The sequence below is a fragment of the Microtus ochrogaster genome, linkage group LG2, assembly GCF_000317375.1.
Source record: "Microtus ochrogaster isolate Prairie Vole_2 linkage group LG2, MicOch1.0, whole genome shotgun sequence".
Lineage (NCBI taxonomy): Eukaryota > Metazoa > Chordata > Mammalia > Rodentia > Cricetidae > Microtus > Microtus ochrogaster.
The window spans coordinates 8,627,663-8,635,478 of NC_022028.1; positions in this window are offsets into that span (position 1 = coordinate 8,627,663).

Consider the following 7,816-nt stretch of genomic DNA (forward strand, 5'->3'; position numbering starts at 1 on the left):
AGCAATTCAGAAGTGTTCTCTTTACCCCACAACCTTTCCAGCATAAGTTGTCATCAGTGTTTTTGATCTTGGCCATTCTTACAGGTGTAAGATGGAATCTTAGAGTTGTTTTGATTTGCATTTCTCTGATTACTAAGGATGTTGAACATTTCCTTAAGTGTCTTTCAGCCATTTTAGATTCGAGAGGAATCTTTTGACACTCCTCAATATGTTATTCATCCTTCCCCTCCTGATGAACACCCAGGCTCTTTCTAACATTGAGTGATCCTCCTAAACACAAGCTAAAGAGTTGCTTTAGGGAGGCAAGATGGAAACAGAGTTGTTAGCCACAAGATCCCAGCATCTCCCATCTTACAGAACTCTGATGGATGACCCTCAGCAATGTACCTGTCCACCATTTCCCTTTTATGCTATTGATGCTTGGTATTGTTACACTTTCACTTTGTCTGATGAATAAAAATAACATTTCAGTGTTGTTTTGCTAATTTTGGCAGTTTATTGGTTGTTCACTTGCTTGGCTGCCTAGTTGACTATATGGCTGAATGGACTGAATGGTTGTGTGGCCAACTGGTTGGTTGGTCGGCTAGCTGGCTGGCTGGCTGGCTGGTTGGTTGGTTGGTTGGATGGTTGGATGGCTGACTTGTTGATTAGTTGGCTGCTTGATTGGCTGGTTGGCTAATTGGTTGGTAGGTTGGTTGGCTGGTTAGTTGATTAGCTGGTTGATTAATTGGCTGGCTGGCTGGTTGGTTGATTGGTTGACTGGTTGGTTGGCTGGCTGGTTGGTTGATTTGCTGGTTGGTCAGTTGGTTGATTGGCTGGTTGTTTGACTGGTTGGCTAGCTGGTTGATTGGCTGGTCAGTTCGTGCTTGGCTGGTTGCTTGGTTGGCTGGTTGATTAACTGGTTGGTTGGTTGGTTGGTTGATTGACTGGTTGGTTGGTTGGTTGGTTCTTTTTTTAAGACAGAGTTTCATTCTGTAGCCTAAGCTGTCTTGAAACCTACTGTGACCTCTCTAACCCATAGTGATCCTCCTGCCTCAGCCTTCCAAGTGCTGGAATTACCACACCCAGCTTAATATTCATTTTCCCAATGAATGGTACAGCTGAGTATCTTTCCCTGTGTGCCTTAGCCACTGAGATTTGCTCCTCTGCAAACTTCCGGTTCACCTTTTTTCTACAAAGACATTGCCTTTCATTTCTCAGATGCTACATTTTCCCATCCTGAAAATAAAACCAATCAGACTGCTCTTGTCCTTTGTGGTCAAGGAGTGAGAAGTGAGGGTCTCTTTTAAGAACACCTCTCTGACTGAAATCTTAAAAATAGTTTGCTATTTTTTTTCTAATGGTTTCAGGGCCTGTTTCTTATGTTAAGTCTTTAAAACCACTGGAATTTGTTATTGAGTATGGTGTGATGTTAGAAGGTAAAAGATAATAAGAGGGAATTTTAGAAGGCAAGATAACAGCAATTCAAAAAATAATTTTTTGAAAAAAGTGCACTTTTATGAAAATGTGTCTGAGTGTGATAGAATCTCACTGTGTAGTCAGGCTTACCTGAAACTCTTGATCCTCCTGCCTCTACTTCCTACCTCCTGTTCCACCACCCCGGGGCCCAGCTATTCTTCCTCTTTATAATTATCACTGTGCTGTGATGGTTTGAGACAAATTTTCAAATCTGGAAAACTCCCCCAGAGTCTGGGGCAAGAACTGCTCCCAGGCCTGCATGAATTCAAAGAGTTACGAACTTACTGTCCAAAGGGAGATGTGTGGCAAGTGTCAGGAGCCAGCTATGTAACTAAGTCTTCTCCAAAATGTCTCCATGGTGTCCTTGGTGTGGTTGACAGAAAAGAGAGAGAGAGAATGGGCAATGCCTCCCCTTCCTAAACTCCTTCTCTCCTATGGGCCAGAACTTACACCCACGGGTTGTTCATTCTTGTTGTAGTTGCTTTGTTTGCTTGTTTGTTGACATTGGAGCCTCACATAATCCAGAATGGATGGCCTCAAACTCATGGCAATCCTCCCGACTCAGCCTCCCAAAAAAGTGTGCCACTGTGCCTAGCTCACACAGCTTTCTTTAGGTGGGCAACACCATGTAGGTCAGGGGCACAAGGGACAGGAAGACAGTGGAGAAGGCCTGGTAAGAGGGCACAGAGCACAGCCGCTGGAGAGGGCTTGAGGTAGAGAGCCATGGCGTTCCATCATCTGTAGGCGCTGCTGAGTGTAACTCACTGGTGGGCATCTGGCTTCCTCCCCACCTTTGCTGATAGTATACTCCATGTGGATTTCCCCTTATTGGAACATCTCTAGACTGACCTAGCTATAGAGCTACTCAGAGAGTGTTCCTTAAGTGTTTCAGAGACACCCCGTGTTGTAGGTTAGGTAGAATCTGTTGCACTGTTTATGTCTGTCTTCACTGAAGAGAGACAGCTCAGAGTCCTTTGCGACTCAGTAATGTAGTTATTTCCATCCTGGCTGTATAACTGAAGAAACAACAGAGCAATCAAGATCAGCATGCTTGTCCCTACCAGTTTCAAAAGCACTGGGACACAAGGAAGGTCAATGAATTCCCCATGGGCTTACTGGACAAGTAAATCTCTCTCCGCTACACCGCATCCCCCCTCCCCCAGCTGCCATAAGCTTTGGGGAAATGCTCAGGCTTTACTTCCAGGGCTAGCTTAAAATGGTATAAGGAGGTGTATTAGCCATCCTTAGAAGATGAACAGATGAACAGAACAGAAGAAACAGATGGGTGAGTATGTATATTAAAAGAGAAATACTAGATTGACTAGTATGTGGTCCAGATAGTCCAAAAATGGCTGTCTCCCCATGGAAAGTGGGAAGTCAAGAATCTAGTAGCTGTTCATGAGGCTGGATCTCTTGTCAGACTCACTATGGTGCTGGATTCCTAGATGTTCCTGGAGAGCTGCCGGTCTTCAGCCTCCATTGGAATCCTGAAGAAGCTGGATTAGCAACAGGACAGATGAACTTGCCAGCAAGAATAGGGGAAAACAGGCAGAAAGCAAAAGCTTGTTTCTTCCATGTATTTTTAATTTAAAAAAACAATCTTTTTTATTTTACGTACCAATCTCAGTTCTTTCCCCCTCCCCTTCTCCCACTGCCCCCACCTTCCCTCACCCTACCTCCCATCAACTCCTCAGAGAAGGGGAGGACTCCCATAGGGAGTCAAAGTCTGTCACATCACTTGAGGCAGAACCAAGGCCCTCCTCCCTGTACCGAGGTTGAGCAAGGTATCTCTCCATAGGGAATGGGCTCCAAAAAGCCAGTTCATACACTAGGGATAAATACTGGTTTCCTGGCCAGTGGCCTCACAAACTGCCCAAGCCACTCAACTGTCATCCACATTCACAGGGCCTAGTTCAGGCCTATACAGATTCCCCAGGTATCAGTCCAGAGTGAGCGAGCTCCCACTAGCTCTAGTTAACTGTTTCTGTGGGTTTCCCCGTGGTCTTGACCCCTTTGCTCACAGTACAGCTTCTCCCTCTCTACAACTGGACTCCCAGGGGCACAGCCCAGTGTTTAGCTGTGGATCTCTGCATCTGCTTCCATCAGTTACGGGATGAAGGTTCTATGATGACAATTAAGGTAGTCATCAATGTGCTTTTAGGGAAGGCAGTTCAGGCACCCTCTCCACTAATGCTTAGATTCTCTGCTGGGGTCATCCTCGTGGATTCCTGGCAATTTCCCTGGTGCCTAGTTTCTCGCTAACCCTATAATGGCTCCCTCTATCAAGATCTATCTTTCCTTGCTCTGCCTCTGTCCTTTCCCAGTTCAACCTTCCAAATCCCTCATGCTCTCCTCCCCTTCTCCTTTCCCAACTCTTCTCCTTCTTCCCCTCTCCCAGTTTACTCAGGAGATCTTGTCTATTTCCCCTTCCCATAGGAAATTCATGTTCATTTATGTCTCTTAGGGTCCTCCTTGCTACCTAGCTTCTCTGGGGTTGTGGACTGTAGGCTGGTTATCCTTTGCTTTATGTCTAATATCCACTTATGAGTGAGAACACACCGTGTTTGCCTTTCTGGGTCTGGGTTACATGACTCTGGATGGTTTTTTTCTAGTTCTATCCATTTGCCTGTAAAATTCGATGTCATTGTTTTTTTACCACTGAGTAGTACTCTATTGTGTAAACTACCATATAAATAAATGAAAGAAAAAATTATCATCTCATTAGGTGTTGAAAAAGCCTTCAACAAAATCCAACATCCCTTCATGATAAAGGTCTTGGAGAGATCAGGAATACAAGGAACATACCTAAACATAATAAAGGCAATATACAGCAAGCCAACAGTCAACATCAAACTAAATGGAGAGAAACTCAAAACAATTCCACTAAAATCAGAAACAAGACAAGGCTGTCTACTCTCTCCATATCTACTCCATATAGTATTTGAAGTTCTAGCTAGAGCAGTAAGACAACAAAAGGAGATCAAGAGAATACAGATTGGAAAGGAAGAAGTCAAACGCTCAGTATTTGCAGATGATATGGTAATATACATAAGTGACCCAAAAAATTCTACCAGGGAACTCCTATGGCTGATAAACACCTTCAGCAATATGGCAGGATACAAGAATAACTCAAAATAATCTAATCAGTAGCCCTCCTATATTCAGATAATAAATGGAGTAAGAAAGAAATCAGAGACACATTTCCCTTTACAATAACCACAAACAATATAAAATATCTCGGGGTAACTCTAACCAAAAAATTGAAAAACCTGTATGACAAGAAATTTAAGTATTTGAGGAAGGAAATTAAAGAAGATATCAGAAAATGGAAAGATCTTCCATGCTCTTGGATAGGTAGAATTAACACAGCAATCTTACCAAAAGCAATGCCCAGCAAAATCCCAGCAAAATTCTTCACAAACCTTGAAATAATACTCAACTTCATATGGAAAAGCAAAAATCCCAGGATAGCCAAAACAATCCTGTACAATAAGGGGACTTCCAGAGGCATCACCATCCCTGACTTCAAGCTTCCATGTCCTTTTAAGCGGCTGCCAGCAGAAGGTAGCAGATTCAGGGTGGGTGTTTCTGCTTCAAGTCCTCTGATAATCTGTGGAAGAAAATCCCTCACAGAAGCGGCCAGCAGCTTAGGTTAGAGGTCCCAGATGTGATCAACCACCAAGATTAGCCATCACATGAGGGAGGACGCTGTAACCGAAACCTGCGTGTTCCCAGACAGACGCCACTGAGACCTTGTGGCATCAGACAGAGCTGACCTGAGCTGCACTGCCCTAACCTTGTCCTCAGTTGTCCCTGTGTTGGCACAGTAGCTACGGCACACAAGATCAACTGAGGCTGAATCCATTGGAATATACTTTCAAAGACCAATGCCAAAAAAAACATGTGGATCAGTACCAGGATACTTACCTGTACACAGACAGGCAGCCTATAGGCTGGCCCGTGCTGCATGGAAGCCTTTCTCCTGTTGATACCAAGCAAAACTACTAAGAACATGCGCCCTGACTTTCATCAAGGAACTATATGCACATTTTCTCTGTGTAAACCCTTCATATAACACAAGGAACTATAGAAGCATAGTTCTATGTCAACTAGACACAAACTAGTCACTTGAGAGGAGGGAGCCTCGATTGAGAAAATAATCTAGTACCCTGGATCACAACCTGGTATCCCAGGAAGGGTGCTTGCTGTTTCACTGGCAGCACAGCGGCTGCCCTCAACCCACCACTGCTTCTGCTGCTGACTGTAACTCCATCGCTGCTGCCATCTTGCACCTGAAGCTGCAGCTGGGGAAGCCTTCGCCTCACTGCCACCACCTCTACTGCTGCCTCCTCACAGGGAGGCAGATGTTGGTTTTGGTTGAGTCTCTGTCTTATTTGACCAATAATGACTTGGAAGTCAGATGCTGCGGTGAAAACCTACTAGCTCAGAGAGGCAGAGAAAGCAGCTGGCTGACACCTTCCTCCTCTGTGGCTGCCCCAGAGAGTTCTCTCCCACACCATCTAAAACAAAACTCCAACAAAATGTCCCTCCCTCCTCTTCCTCCTTCTTCCTCCTCCTCCTCCTTCTCTCTCTCTGACCTCCCCTCACTCTCTATGGTTACTTCCGGTCAACTGATTTCTTGTTCCACCTCTTAACATATGGTTGATTTTATTTAAATAACAATCTCAGGGTTCTTAGTGTGATCAAATATGTTGTAACAGGTGCTATTTGGGGAAGATTCTAGAAACCTCAGAAAATGGGGCCTTGCTAGAAGAAGTGGGTAACTAGGGACATGTCTTTGGGAATGGTATCTTCGCCTTTCCATCCCTGCTTCTGCCCCATGCTCTGTGGCCTCCATGACATTCTGCCCCACCACAGGCCAATACCACAGGGCCAGAGACTATGGACTAAACTTTAGAAATCAAGAGCTGAATTAAATCCCTTCTTGTTCCAAGTTGTTTCAGGAATTCTGTCACCACAATAGGAACATGGCCACTAAATGACTTTCCAGAGAAGACAATCCAACAGAACTTTCCATGATGGTGGGGAGGCAGCTAGGGCAAAACTGGACATTCGATGCTACTTAAATTAGATGCCCCTCTAAGCTGCACATAGCTAGCAACTATGTTGAAGAACACATTTCCCAAAGAGCCAGCAGCTTCTTGGATCTGTCTTTCCAGTGGGCCTCTTGGCCTCTTTGTCAAAACACAGAAGTGGGGGCTGTGGGCACAGCTTGTCCCCCTGCTTTCAGTCCTCTCCCATCCAACATATCTAGAGTTTTCCAAGGCCAAATATTATTTCTAATAACAGAGCTTTCTCATTCCAGGTATAATTACCAACCTCTCTGGGGGGAAGGTCTTACAGACCAACAAATGGCCTATCCAAAGTTTCAGAAATGACTTTTTAAAAACGCTTTGGAGTGGACGACCCAGGGAAATTAAATAAGTATCAGGTTGGTTTGAGTAAGTTATCACATCTGCCCGTGAGCTGCAGGGCATGTTTGCAGAAGGCTTTTTCACTGGTTCCAAAGAAGGGACAAATTGTTAATAGGAGTGATCGAAGAAAGGGCAGAGCAGGAGCAGGAAGAGCTACCATAGGGAAGAAAGTATTAATCAAAAGTGAGGGGCAACCAGAACAAACACATACTTCTTTTTTACAAGTGCTGCAGCTCCTAGGTGAGACCCGGTAGCCTTTCCCAAATTTTAATATGCATATCACATATGCACACTCATGTGGACTTGTGTTAAAATGCAGGCTCCAGGGCTGAAGGGATGACTTCATAGTTAAGAACACTTGATTCTTTTGCAGAGGACCAGAGTTTGGTTCCCAGCACCCACAACAGGCATCTCATAACCACCTGTGACTCCAGGCATCTGACTCCTCTCCTGGCCTCCAAGGACACCTGCAAGCCTGTGTGCAGACACTGGGGTGGGGCATGGAGTGGACTCATTAGTCTCAGCGGGATGTAGCAGGGCCTGGAAGTCCTAAGCCACAGGCAGAAGCCAACCAGAACAGTCACACAGGGCAGGGAAAATGGTGGCCTCTGCACAGAATGTCGGGTCCACCTCTGCATGTAGACCACAGCAGCTTTGATGAAGGAAAGCATTAAGTTGGAACTTGCCCATCATTCATGATGATCGGCAAGCAGACATGGTGCTGGAGAAGGAGCTGAGAGTTCTACATCCAGATCCACAAGCAACAGGAAGAAAGCGAGCCACTGAGCCTGGGTTGGGCCTCTGAAAACCTCAGAGCCCACCCCCAATGACACATTTCCTCCAACAAGATCACATTTACAAGTCCTTTCGAATAGTGCTATTCCCTGGTGATCAAGCATTCAAATCTATGAGCCTATGAAGGC